This window comes from Calypte anna, chromosome 9 (genome assembly GCF_003957555.1).
Source record: "Calypte anna isolate BGI_N300 chromosome 9, bCalAnn1_v1.p, whole genome shotgun sequence".
NCBI classification, from domain to species: domain Eukaryota; kingdom Metazoa; phylum Chordata; class Aves; order Apodiformes; family Trochilidae; genus Calypte; species Calypte anna.
In genome coordinates, this window is record NC_044255.1 from 752,992 (window position 1) to 767,796 (window position 14,805).

At 38.8% G+C, this 14,805-nt stretch overlaps 1 protein-coding gene across 1 annotated transcript in view; it reads right to left on the minus strand.

Annotated features, from left to right (window-relative positions):
• Positions 1-2,987: 2,987 nt before the first annotated feature.
• Positions 2,988-14,805, minus strand: part of IRS1 (insulin receptor substrate 1) — a 53,692-nt gene continuing 41,874 nt past the window's right edge. Inside the window, exon 2 of the mRNA XM_030456228.1 lies at positions 2,988-4,033. The gene's annotated coding sequence lies outside the window, so the exon portion shown is untranslated. The remainder of the gene's footprint in view (positions 4,034-14,805) is intronic.

A 14,805-nucleotide genomic window follows, 5' to 3' on the forward strand; every position in this document is an offset into this window, starting at 1 on the left:
GGAGCCCAGAACTAAAGCAGTACTCAAGGTGCAGTCTCACCAAAGCTGAGTACAGGGGCACCATCTCTTCTTTTCTCCTAGTGGCCACACTATTGCTGATACAAGCCAGGATGCTATTGGCCTTCTTGGCCACCTGGGCACACTGCTGGCTCATACTCAGCCACTGTTGATCAGCACCCCTAGGTCCTTTTCCTCCAGGCAGCTTTCCAGCCACTCCAGCCTGTAGCATTGATTGAGGCTGTCGTTTTTTTTTTTTTTATAGGACCCATTTAAGCACATACTACTCATTACACAGCCCTTGAGTGTAATAGAGGGCATGAATAATAGTTTCTGCTAAAAGTCAGCTGGTAGCAAGATGGACATGGATGCTTAGTTCTTAAATATGCAGGAAGTAAGGTTACAGCACTAGAATATACTTACAAACCTCTTCTGGATTTCCTTTTTGCTTTCTGAATTTTTGCTTTTGCGGGCAAAAAAATGATAAACACTACAGGAGACATATGACATTTTAAATACTCGTTAAAGAGACTGATATCAAAGTCTAGAAGGACAAAAATGTATTTAGTTTCATAACATGCATGTCAACTCAGCATCAAATTGAGCTCAAACAGAGCAATCTTTGCATAAATCCAAGTGTACAAGCATTGCTTGTGTTCCTGGATACTGCTTTAAATGTTTTTTCCAAGCCTACTCATTTTCTACCAATAGCACTAATAAATGCATGCAGTACAGAGTTTGTGAAAATGGAAGCTGTCCCAGTAATGGAGCCAGAAAGGAACTCAAACAATAATAAGAAACTTCCACTTGGAAAAAAATTCAAAGCAAAACAAACTGATGACCATGTGAGTTTTACTAGCTGAGACGGGACTGATCCCATTTGCTCATTTTCAAACTTAAAGAAATGTTAATTGGTTCTGTGGCAGCCAGAACAAAAGAATTTGCAGAAGGGTAAGATAGGGTAGTACTGTATTTTAAGGCATTTATGCTTTAATTTAAAAGGATTTGTTTCATAATGGTCTATATATTAAAGTTTGCAATTTATAGGATTAAAAATCTATGCAAGAAAAGAGCCAAGAGTTTCAGCTTTGGTTATGAATGCATTTTGCTTCAAAAGCCTTTTCAAAACATTTGCTAAACAGGCAAGTTTAATTTTACTAGGAAAAAAAATAACAATTACCACAAAAACAATGCACATTAACATCATTTACCAGCTGTGTCTCGGGCCACATGTTATGTATGGAAACCCACCAGACTAGCACTATCCTCCCCCCAACCATTCCCTTCCCCAATGATCATTACCAAGTCCTACAATTTTTTTAAATTTGCATTTTATGAACAAAATCTGCTCATAAATGTACTAGTGTGAAATGCTTCTACCAGGATTAAATGTACTTACCAATACCTTTTGAAACTTACCAGCAGCTTCCAGTACCTGCAAATCTATTATTTTAGTAATTGCTAGAGCATGCAAATTATCCGAAACAATGCAAAGCGCAATGGCCATAAAATAATATCCAAGGTCCTTTAACATCAACAGTGGCTAATATTTAGCAACCAAACCAACACAGTGAATACTTATGTTAATTCATTCATCTGGAGAAGGCTGTGGGCAAAAGGGTTGGGAATGAGCCGATTTGATGTTTTTACTTCAGAACATATGCAAGTTTTCACTTCAGCTAAACCCCATTTCTTAAAAAAAAAAATCAAGTTTTTAAGATAAAATGGGTAACTTACAAATTTGGACACTGTTGTTTTCTGATACACATGGCTTTCTTTTCAAAGCAAGTGCTTCTTAGATGTTAATGGTTCTTCGGAAAAGTACAGACCAATGCTCATCAAAAGTAACAGGCAAGGTACTGTGGATGGACTTGCCCCTTCCAACATAAAAAAAGCAGCAAAACCTGGTGTCTTTCAGTCTTGGTACCAGCTCCTTTGGGAGGAGACTGTTCTGTCAGCAGAGACCAAGATTCCCCAAGGCAGCACCCTGGGACTTCTCAGGCTGCAGCCTGACCATGCAACACCCTTCTCAAATCTGCCAGCACTATCACTTGTGCAATTGCTCCCAGGGATCTGGCATGATTTAAGTGTTCTCAACTTTTAAGTCCTTTCTTAAGTGAAAATTTTGACCTGACAGAGTCAAAGTGGTTACATGTGTGCAGTGATACCAGCAGATCTAAGGGAAGAAAAAGGCTCCAGCAAAAGGAGGGGTGAAAAATGGCTCTGCAATGACTCCTTCATCTGCACTGCAGACAGAAGAGGACATTGCATTAACCACAGCCTAACCCCAGACATCATAAACATCTCCATGGAAAAAACCCTTTCTTTGAGGATCTGACAGTCTTCCTGCAGGGAGAGCTGGTGCTTTGAGTGCCTGCCTTTTCATGATAACAAGAATCTTGTTCAAGGTGCACTGGTCCATGGAGTTTGCAGAAGCAGGAGGAGGGACCAACAGGGTCCTGATATGGCTTCAAGTTCAATTATCACTTCAACATGTTACTTCAACAACATTTTACTTGGAAATCCATGATGTCAGAATTTTTCCAGTCCCCAAAAGATTTAAGGTTCTGAAATGCTCTGCACAAAGTAGTTTCTATCTGCATAAAACTAGAGTGGAGCACAGGAGAGTCACAGAGGAATTCTTCCTCATCCTTCCTCTTGCACTGATTTCCAGGTAATCATCTGGGCTGTTATTTTTAAATTTTATGCTGAAGTGTTGCTATGGCTTCCAGTGATTTCACTTGCTGTGAACTCTTCCACCGACCTAAGTGGAAGGAAGGCTGGATCCTGAAGATTCTCCAGAAAAAGATGAAAAGCTTTCATGAAGTAATTCAACAAGCAAGCATACTCCCTACTACACCTAGTTACAGTTGACTTTATTCTTAAACCATGGTGATCCACGGCCATTCTCAATTACACAAGATGGAAACCTGGTGGGACAATTTGAGACAACTTACCAAGAAACCAAAAAAACCCCAAAAAACACTACAGCAGATAAAACAGTATCTAGTTTATTACATATAGAAGAGATTTCCAGAATTTACAAACACCCACATTTTCATTCCAGAGAAAGAGTCAATTTGAAAAGTTCACCCATTTTTGTTTTAATTTTGCTTTGTGGTTTTCTGTTGGTTGTTTTTTTTTTTCCTTTACAATATATACAATGGAAGACTTTGATTTCTTTTTTTCTGTTGTTTTTTTTTTTTCAGTTTCTGTGCAATTGATGAATTCAAGTTGACATTTGTAAATACCATGTACAGTAATGTTTGTCTTCATTGTAGTTAATACAGGCTATCATTTTACAAGCAGTACAAAATTATTTTTCTTTTGGAAAGAACTCAGCTCAACATCAGGGTTATCTTACAACTGATAGTATCAGTAAATATGACTGTACAATCAAGGCCCAGGGACCAATGACTCATATTATATTATTTTCTGAATTACAATCTTAAAACAAGAATAGTACCCTACTCTATTCTCAGAAGCCTTGTTTTAAGCAGGTTTCCCACTCTGTTTACAACAGAATATAGTATACCTCAGTTCCACATCAAAAAAGATGTGCTGTAGGAAAAGTTACATTTTAATTAAAAAAAGTACATGTATAAATCAAAACCTATGTTAAATATTTAATACTCTTCAACCAACATTAAGTTTTGTATGTAATAATTTACAATGATGATTTGTCATAAGGTTTTCAGCAGCAAATGAAGTTGTGTAAATGTGCTAGTAAAATACCCATTCTCACCATGACGTAGTGGTGGGCACATCAGTCCTTATGGTAGAGGATGAAGTAAGAGAGACTCATTGTCCAGGTGTCACAGTGCTTCTGCTTGGCACAACACAGGATGTGCAGCTCAGTCAACTAACTCCTGAGGTTTGTGTAAAGTAAACAAACTGAACTGGATGCATCGTACCCATTTACAGAGGAAGAGGAGGAGGAGGAGGTGAGGTCCTAGTTGTGAGAGCATGAAACATTTATAGTCTTGATACCCATGAGTTAAAAGAAGGATTTGCTGAGGTTGTATAGGTCATCATTCTGAAATGGAAAGAGAGAGAAAATCAGCATCAAGAGCACTTTAAAAGCTCCTCTAGAATTATTTCCTTTCTTTCCCCCCCCTTTTTTTTTCCTTCGAGAGAGTTACCATCCAAACTGAAAATGTTAGCACCTTGAAAAATTATGGCATGCACAGTTGAATCGTAATCAAGCACCTGAATCCCAAAAGCATTTAAAACAGATGTTGGCAATAAAATTCAAAGCAGTCAGAAATACATTTAAAACTTGCAAGAGATTCACCTAAGCAAAACCAATTTCAGTGTCTATATTGATTGACTCTGACAAGCTCCTGTGAGAAGAGAAAGAAAAGCTCAAACCATTAGCTTGCTGTTGGTATTTCTACCCACTGTAAGAAAGACTCAACAGATATCAGGCCTCCCTGTAGGGCTTCCCAGCCATGCAAATGCCACAGCTTGCATGGGAAGGACAACCAAGGAACAGAGCATTAGGGGTGCAGCATTCCCATTCCCTTTTGACAAACACTTGGAGAAAGAAATTGTATCCAGAAAATTCTGCTAAGCTCTATTAATTTACCTACATGGTGCTTCTCTCTCTGAGAGAAGACTAGGTGAACAAAAAGGTCCTGAAACCTTAGCAGTGCACAGCACAGGATTGCTGGGGAATGGATGGCAGAAGCAGCCTTTGACCCTCCTCATCTCTTTGCTCTGTTCTCCTGGATCCAGCACATGGTGCAACTGTCTCTGACAACACCAAGTCCTCTCAGCTTCACTTTTCTGTTGGTTTTACACACACAGGGCTCTGATGATGACCATGCCAGTCTGTCCTGTGTCCTGCCAGCCATCCGGTAGCAGATGTGTCTCTGCTGAGGATGCAGGACTGAGGTTACCCATGGAAGAGCCATGAGATTCCTCCCCACTGTGCCCCAAGGCCAACTCAGACCACAGCAACGTCCTCTTCTCCTGGCACTGAAGCCACATCCACTGGGCACTGAACAACACACCAGTGAAATGAATGCTATTTTTGTTTTAACTGGGGTTAGAGGACTAACATCCATTTACTTTTCAGGAGTTTCGCCTAAAATCTGATGAAGCAAGGCTTAGACTTTACATAAAAGTGTGCCTATTTCTATATTTGATATTAACATGCTCTTGAAAAGATACGTATAGGGTGTATTTTCTTCTGCACAAAAAAAGGCTTCCCATAGACATGCAGAAGTAAAAACTGAAAACACCTCCTGCCCTATATTCTTTAATTGCCCAATAAACAGAATATACTTTGTGTGGTCCTTCAAGTGAAAGGAAAGCCTATCCCTGTAAATGATGTGTGGTATGCTGTGAAAACTCCTTGGAGAATTATCCCACAGATCTCTTATTTACTTACAACTTTCTTCTGCACTCACATTGCAACCTAATGGAATGTTCCTACCCAAATATCTATATACGGCTTCACATAGCTTTGCAGCTTTCAGCTATCTTGGACCTAAAATTAGCCAGTAATGCCATACTTTTATTTATAAAAATGAGTAACAAAAGACTAAATGGCTTTATTCAAATAGCAAAGTGTGCTTGATTTGTGTGCTGTGTATCTAAGGCATGTGTTTCACCCCTGGGTCCCACCCAGCAGGCCCAAATGTTTGGTGCTCACCAGCAGGGCCCCACAGCCCCACCTGCCCTCCACATCCAGGACAAGAAGAAATCAAGTAACAGCTTTTCTTTGTCACTAGACTTCATTCTGCTAACAGATGCTAAGTACATAAATAATAATTTGCAGTATCAGGACCAAGTATTGCGCCTCTTCGCTGCTATTCAGGTCACCTAAACTCAAATACATCATGTACTGAACAAAACAGCCTGTCCAATCCAATTCCTCACCAGTTCAACCAATATGGCTAAAAAGTCATCACAACTGCTACTAGTGGGCATTCGTTCCCAGAGGCAAAAATCAGAAGAGCAAAGGGAGAGAGAGAATACCAACCCTATCTGAAAAACAAATCACTTCCGAGAAGAATTCACCAAGAAAATAATACTGAGGAAACCCACAGTTACAGAAAACCAGATGCTCACATATTAAAGTCCTGTGTAAAAACAGTGGAAAACACAGCAGGCTGAAATATCCAAGAGTTTCAGATTTGGGATGAAGAGCCAGAATGATGCAGGACATGAGCAGTTACAATCTGCATTTCATACAAACTTCAGCTGCAGGTCTGACAGGACAGAGCAGGGCACCAGAGCAGTTTCAAACTTACAAATTTGAATCATTTGGACGATCACCAGATGCAGATCTGATGGATTTAGATCATTCAGAAGAACAACATGGGAATCTATCAGTCACCCTTTGGTAAACCTACATTGGCAGCTTTTTTTTCTTCTAACTTTGTGAAGGAAAAAACATTTAGAATCTTTACTACAGACTGCCCGAAATTATTCATTTTAGTTCTTCATTTTCACACACACAATTCCTCTGACAAACGTCTTTCCACAAAACAAAAAATATCTAACTGAGAACGACAACCTGTGCTAGAGTGCTGCCTGTTCTGTCTGAATGCACACAGATGCCTCCAGAACAGCCATGCTGAGAGCAGAGCTGCTCCTCCAAGGTCACTGGGAACAGTCACCTATAAGGCCTCGGATATAGGGAATTCCTGTTTGTGTGTAACTTACAGTCAAAAACTCCAGCCTCAATCTTAGCACACGAATGCTCCTTGGTGGACTTAAAAGAATGTTACTGTTTTATCAAAGCAATGGATCTCCTCTCTCCTCAGACAACTATTCCAGCATGTTTCAAGGAGGAAGCACCATACTTGAAAATGAATCATGGGCTGGATACCCCATTGTTTCTTATCAACACCCATCAGTATTTCCTTAACTACATAAAAAAACAGTGCAGCAGACAAATGTTTTAATAGATAGTGCTAGGACTGCAGTGAGCTGAGGTAAGGGTCATTAAAACTACTGACATCACTGTTGGCAACCCTAAAAATAGGAAAACCTGTGTTTAATCTATTTCCTATTAACCACAAATTTCAGCTGGAGTCCCCAGTAATGCAGTTTGCAGTTGACTTAATGGAAAAAATGAGTGATGCAAGCAAAATGTACTGAAACAAACAAGCATCTTTAAAAGTTCCTACAAGGTACCTTTGACAAGCAGTCTCTGCTAAACATCTGTTACAACACACATGCAGGTAACACTAATGCAGCCTTCAGCTTGCAATGCTTTCCTCTCAAATCTATGATTCCAGGCTGGATATGACACAGCTAACTGCACTTCCTATCACAGCTGAAGTCCCATTCTTTAATCCAGTACCTAAAAATAGGTCGATAGTTCATTTTATTTCTATTATTTGGGAGCTGAAGAAGGAGAAGAGAATTTAAAATTTGTACTAAGAGCAGCAGGGTGTCTAGACAAATTAGTAATGCAGCTTTCCTGAAGTTAACAGAATTTTCATACATAAAACAGATATTTTGTTAAAATACACTGAAGAGTGTAACACTTCCTCACTCCTTACAAGCCATTTTCTTTGAAAAGTAAACAAGGAATTTATCTATCAAAAGAAAGAAGCAAAAACTCAAGCAATCTTCACATAAAAGACTTTTCAACAGCTAGTTTAAGCTTCTACTTCCTATTAACAGATAGTAAAGTGTCTTGTCCCTAAAAGACAAACAGAAGTGCCCTTCCAAAGGGTCATTTGATTTCAAAACAAGTGAAATAATGCAGAGCTGCTTCTGAAGCTGCATGATCATTTAAGCAAATAAATGAGATTACTTTGTCACTGATTAATATGCCAGGGCAAAATGCAGGTCCCAGACAGCAGACCTGCTAAGTACACCGTGGCACCTTTCCAGTCTTGGCTGGACATCTGATCAGGAAACAGCTCTACAGGTTGAGTAGCTCAATGAAAAGGTAACTCCTGACTGAAGAAAACACAGATTTTCCCAGATCTGCCAAAATAGGACATTTTCCCAACTCTGCTAGTGAACTTGCTAAATCAAACGTATTCTCCAAAACTGTACCTACCTCACCAGTGTCTCATCTGAAATCAATTAACAAGGACTGGCTGAAGACTGCCAAAATTTCTAGTTCCAAACAAAAGGTTTTAAAATTAAATGCATTTCTTGATTACTTTGGGATTGCATTGAGTATCCTACTCTGCATAGCTTAAACAGTGTATAATGAACACGTCTACCTAGTAAAAAAGAAAAAGCTCAGGAACAACCCCAGACATTATGAAAATACACCAGTGAGCTCGAGCAGAAGTCAAGGGTTAAATGCAGCCTGGTCACCCTTTGTTTGGGCAGGTAGAACAAAGTAAACCCATGAAGAGGCCCTAAAAAGCTAATTTACAGCTTTTTGTCTTTGTGACATTTGCATGAGTCACTACCTAATTATTATAGTGCACATAATTATATAGGTGCACACCTACTTAAAAGCTGAGTTTATCCACAGGGGTTTGTATTCACCAGACTGACAATCACATGTAGTATGTGTTTACATTTTTCTTGGCATTACTAACATGCACACAGATCTGGGAAGCAATCCTTTTGGATAAATTTTAAAAAAAACCAACCAAAATTTCATCTAGCTCAAGTGATTTCCTTTTAAAGAGATGAAAATACATTGCACAGTTGCCCCAATCTCAGGAGGACCACTGAAAGATCAAAGGAATGCAAGAGGAAACAATGGCTGCTCGACCATGTTAATTGCAGTCTGAGTACTAACAAAAGGAAATAAAAATAAAACTAAACCCAGTAATTACAACATTGCTATTTACCTTGATGGGCTATAATCTACACTTAATAAACCTAGAGAAGTTTTTCTTCATTGTACCCTGAAATGCCTAGTTCAGCTTTCTTGTGAATACTAAGTGGAGAATTACTGATGATCCAGTTTCACCAAGTCCTGTCCAAGAAGGCACCTAACAGGATTTGGTCTTTTCACCCCTTTTTCTTCCTCATATAGGTAATTCACTGATGGAGCAACCTAAAGGACCAATAACAGTCTTTCTGTTATGAAATTCACATCAAAATTCACTCCCTTCACATACAGCACTGAAAAAAAGGCATCCCCACCACAGAGGAAGATTTTCATCCTTTCCCCAGAAAGTAAAGGTGGGAAAAAACAGGAACTGAGACAATTTTAAATGAAGATGATGAGTAGCACCAGGTTCTTACACTTAAGAACTCATTTCCTGGGGTGTAAGTACAGTGGGAAAACACAAAGTAAAACTATACAAGTTCTTTGGATGAATTTCTGCCCAGCAAATTCATGTGTTTGATTTCAACTTCACAGCACGTCAACCTCATTTAAACTCACTGAAGCCAAAACCAAACCCATCCCTGAGGTCAGTCAGAGAGGCTGCTGCCACAGACAGAAGGCCAAGGACTGCCAGCACAAGAGAGTGACACTGCTGGGGATGAGATTTGGATGTTTGCACCTGTAAGGAGGAGGAACCAAGCCAGCTCTCAGCTCTGGTATATAAAAATAATGGAAAAATAAATTGATCATCAAGTTTGTATGTAGAAAGAAATATTTAAGGTATCCCCTCCTCTAGTACACAGCATCTACAGCAGTTAGGGGTTTTAACAAAACTGACTTGACCAAATCTAAACTTCTAATTAATCTAAACTTCTAATTTCATCTTTTCAATTTCAGAAAAATTTACTGAGATTTTGTTTTTCTTGAGGAATGAAAGAAACAAGAGATGACTAAGTCTAGAAAGAGCGAGCTTAAATACAAGTCAGTTTTGTAAAGAAATCCTAGAACTTTTCTTGCAGTGACACAATAAAGAATAAAACACAGCTGTCCAACAGTTGCAAGTTACAAAACCCAAGATGCAGCCCATAGATTTTTTTTGTTTGGTAGTTATTTTATGAAATAGAAAATACAGGAGAAGTATCTGCCATTAAAAAGTGTTATATTGTAAGTGGGACTCTCATGTTTGCTGCTTCAAATTTTGTAGGGCTGAAGGTCTGGATCTCTCCCCTTCCTTTACTAATAGTCCTGCTGAGGAATCAGCTAAACCTTGAGTCAGGCTTACATGGAAAGAAATTGCCTTTGTTTCAGGCCAGAAAATGCTGTTACTATGAAGCCAGAGAATGCAGGATCTCACAAGATCAATACTCACAAGTTCACCCCAGATCTTCTCATAATGCTTCTCTAATACTCTTGGCAGCACTGTTTGTGTTTGATGCCACATAGATAGAGCCACTCCTGGCCCAGGGTCTTCTTCCCTACCTCAAGACTGCAGTAATGAGAAGGTGTATAAAACCTTACCTCACTCACCATCAAGTTAATAACTTCAGCCTTTATAAGACAACACTGTTTCTGTTTTTAAAATTATAAGAAACTTGTGAATTCAATAGCCAGGGCCAATCTTTATTTTGGAATTTGCACTGCTCAGTTCACCAAGTTTTCAGAGTCCACCCCTGAAGCACGTGGGGCCTTGACACTTCCCCTGATGACCCAGTAACCAGCTCCCACTTCAAACAATGATTGTGGTGTGCACAGTTATGGCTCCATCCTTCAAAGAGGGAAATACTGCTCACTATTTATATTTATCAAACCTATAACCATATACAAATCATATTAATAAGGGGAATCCAGCAACACAACTTCATTGTGCAATTTATTTCTCAAAGGAGTTTTCTTAGTGGGTTTTTCCAATTACTTTTATGGTGGTTTGAAATTCAGTAAATCTCACCCATGCTGGAAATCATTACAACTGCTCACCCTGGGGGAAGCAGGTGACCCGTGTGCCTTTAGGTACAATCAAACACCCTCAGCTTGTCAGCAATTTAAACATAGGCAATTAAATCTGACCAAACTTGAGTGCACTGAAGCTGTGCTCACATTATATCAACTGAATTACATCAGCACTGGAGCTCAGTCACAGTGTAGCTGCCACATAACCAGAACAGATACTTCTGGGAATTTGTATTTCACACACCTTTTGGGCACTGTGGTCTGGCTCCTCATTCCTGCAGGCAAATTTGGTCACTTCCTCTTGTGTTGGCCTGACCCAGCTTCACAATGCTAATTTACTTTTCTCTGACAACATGTTAAAAAACCCTATACAAATAGTCTCAACTACCTTGAAACTATTCTCGTGATAGATGCTGGACTGTGAGAGTTCCACCTTAAATCAAGGATTCACATCATGCAGCTTAGCTGGAGTGATTTTCCTCCCAATGGACAAATAAGGGGAAAAAGTAGAACAGACAGAAGTAAAATGGCATTTAAAAGGAAGACATACAGAAGCCCTGCAGGGGAATAACCTGGCCAGCTGACCTTCCCTTTGAAAATTTGCCAGTGCAAATTAAGTAGCTAGTCTGCAGAACTTCTGGCAGCAGCGTGGGAAGGAAGTTCTGCAGTGATTTTGTATTAAAAACTTCCTCAATTCACAACAACAGTGCATTAAATATATTAAAAAAAAAAAAAAAAAAAAAAAAGATAATAGAGGTGCTGGAAAACATATCCTGCAAAACACGCCAAGAAAACAGAGGAGGGAATAAGAACAAATGAAATGTCATAAAGTTGACAAAATTGTAACAAGGAGTTTGGAAAGCCAAGGTAGAAGCAAAGCATTCATTATTTGGATGTTGTTTGCTATGCCTTAATACAAAAAAACCCGGTACCATACAGCAGAAAGAACAACTGAAATAACAGTCTAAACCAAATTAGAGGTAGTGCTTTAAGAAAGTAAAAAGAGAAGGCCTTTGGTAAAAGGCAAAAAGCAACAGTTGAATCTGTTACAACTTGAACTTGGTCTCAAAAATTATTTACCCACAGATTTAGCTTCTCACATTGAGCTACCATCATCATTCTGACATCAAATTAACTACATCAGCTGCTCTGATTCGTTGTTTTCTCCTTTGGAGACCAAGATAACAAATCTTACAAGTCTACAACATCTGCCATAAATCTGTTGCAGTAAGACTGTATTTTCATCTACATCCAGAGACATTTACTATGTCTAGATCCCAGAATTTTGCACTCATTTGACCTGACCTTTCTACCTTCTCTCTCTGCCATAAATTGCAAAACTGCCCCATTTGGCATTATCTTCTTCCCAGAACTTCAAGCCTGGTGCTCAGAATCCACTGACACTGCAGCTGACAACTGAAATACAAAAAACCCATTTGCAAAAGTTCTTCAGCACTACAGTGCCAAGGTTGGGACACAGAACCTAGAGGCAGGTGGACAGACACACAACTGGATGAAGAAAAATCCAAAATCTAATTCTGCTTCTTGGTTTGATTTATTATATAGTTTTACTCAAGTTACTTTGTCTTGGTCTCACATGAAACAGATTAAATATCTACCCCATCTATTTTCTACATGAATTTTTCTTGTGAGGAGGAGGAAGTCATGCCTCAAACACACACAGTCAATATAACATCTAGGGAATTAGGTTTATGCCTTCATCTTTCAGTATGTCAGTGTCTTGCCTGTGAGATGAGAACTGCTCCCTGACAGCAGAATTCAGAGCGGGCCAGGGGCCAGGCAGAAGGGTGGTAAATGTTCTGGCGATGCCCACATGATGACGGATGCAGGGCAGCATCTGGACAAGATGCCATAAATAAAATGAACATTTGAAACATTTCTGACTGTACATATTGCCAAGCATTATTCCACATTAAGATAGATTTATAAAACCTAAAATCTAAAACTTCACAGGCAAATAGAATTTTTAGCTGGAAAAAGAAACAAAATTTCAGTATAAGAAAAGAAGTCTTACAGATATAAGTAAGGCTTAGAGCAAGAGCTCTAACCTTTTTCTCCCACTGATTTAGTGATCAAGACACTATGGACTGTGATGGGATTAACCTCAAAAATAATGCTGAGCACTGTAACGAACCCTGAGGCAGTTCATGACTAAACTATTAATTGTACCATCTAAACAGAGAAATATTTGTCGGTATATATATTAGGTTTAAAAAAAAATTGTCATCCCATTTATTTCTAGAAACTGTAGTAATAATAGCAAATATAAGATGATGAAAGAGCACACAGGAAATGTAATTTTGATTCAAAACAATGGAGCTGTCTCAAGTTTGAAGTATATGGACAGAGCTGGCAGGCTCTCAGAGAAGGGGGAGCCCTGTTTGGATACAACTGTGAATTAAATTCAAATGATAAAGACCAGTCAGGCAAACCAACTTTTACTGCTGTTTCTTCAGATTTTCATTCAGTGAAATACTAAAAGCCTGAATGACTGACAATAAAGTATTTTAAAGTTCCTAGCAGCTTAAATGGACTAATCTTCACTTGTTCAATGAAAATGATTTCAAATGGGAAACTAATCAACTGCCATGTTAATTATCTGATATAACTTTAACACCAACCTAGCATTAAGAAACTGTATAATTACAGAAGCTAAAGTCAAAGTAGATGAAAGTTTTTCTCATCTCAGGATTTGCAGCCATTTTGATTCAATAGCTCTTAAATTTAAACAAAAACAAAAACAAAAACATGCCAAGTGGAAATTTTTCCCCTGTAATGAAAGTTGGTTGCAACGGTAACAGCAATGATCTCATCAGATGATAAATACTGTATTAGTATGACACAAAAACCTTCCATCAGTTGTCAAATCTAGTATTAAGGATAACCCTTCAGAAACTACTAGTACAAATCAATTGAAAATTAAAAGTATACAGTAATACAGAGTAATGCTTTAGCATGCATACTGAATGATCTGTATATGATACATCTCAGTAAGATGTCTTGGTTAATCAGTGATTAAAACCAACCACTAAACATTAATCTTGACAAAATATATACAGCTTTATCACACTGTATAATTTCATAAATATCACACTAAATTTAAAATCTTGCACTATATAATCTCGTATGCTATGACATGCACTTGTACCATCAGCCACCAAGTCTTCTTAACCAAGAGAGGAACTTTAACTATCTCGGAGTGATGATAGTGTCAGCGACGACAAAAGTAACTGAGCTACACTTAAGCCTCTCCCAAAAGGAAATTACAATATTCATCCTTTACTTATTTCAAAAAGTTACTCAAAACACACATTAGACAGAACAAGGTCTCCTTCTGAAACATGAAGTTTAATACTATACTAGCTGGGCGCCAGTAACACTGTTAGAAAGGGCTTGACAAAACAGTATCTGACAGGTAGGTACTGAAGCTGCTGCTCTTACTGAGTATGGCACTCTTCAAATCAAGAGTTGATGATGAAGTGTAGTTTCCTTGATGTCCAAAACAAGGTGGACTTTTGGAATCTTGCAATTCAAAACCTAAAATGTGCTAGAAGATGAAGCCGGCAGGATTAAGAAAAAGAATTCACTTTGGCATAGGGAGGGAAAGGGTCTCAAGAAAAATTACTGACACTGCCCTGTGCTTTCTTTGACCATCAGGTCCTCTAACAACTGTGTATCCCACTGCTGTGGTCTATGTTGTATTTAAGCCACACCACAGAAAAGTCATTGACTAAAATACCCTGAAAAGAACTATGCTGGGCACGTGAATATTTTTTTTTCCTTCGGAGTGGCTGTTCAGTGGACTGCCCAACCAGCAGCTAAACATGAGCCAGTCAAGGGGCAAGGATGCTCATCTGGTGCCAAGTTTGCACAACAGCCAAAGACAACAAAGTGACAGAAGAGGAAAGGAGAGCATGGGCAGCACCATAAGTAACAGCCACCAAGAAGATAAAACACGTTGTGCCTGATAATTTAGCTTGCACTGGTTCCTTTAGTCTGGTTTCCTAAAGAAACAGAGCTTAGGTAATCGGTCAAACACAGAGCAGAGCTTCTAAAAGGCATGTGAAATTCAG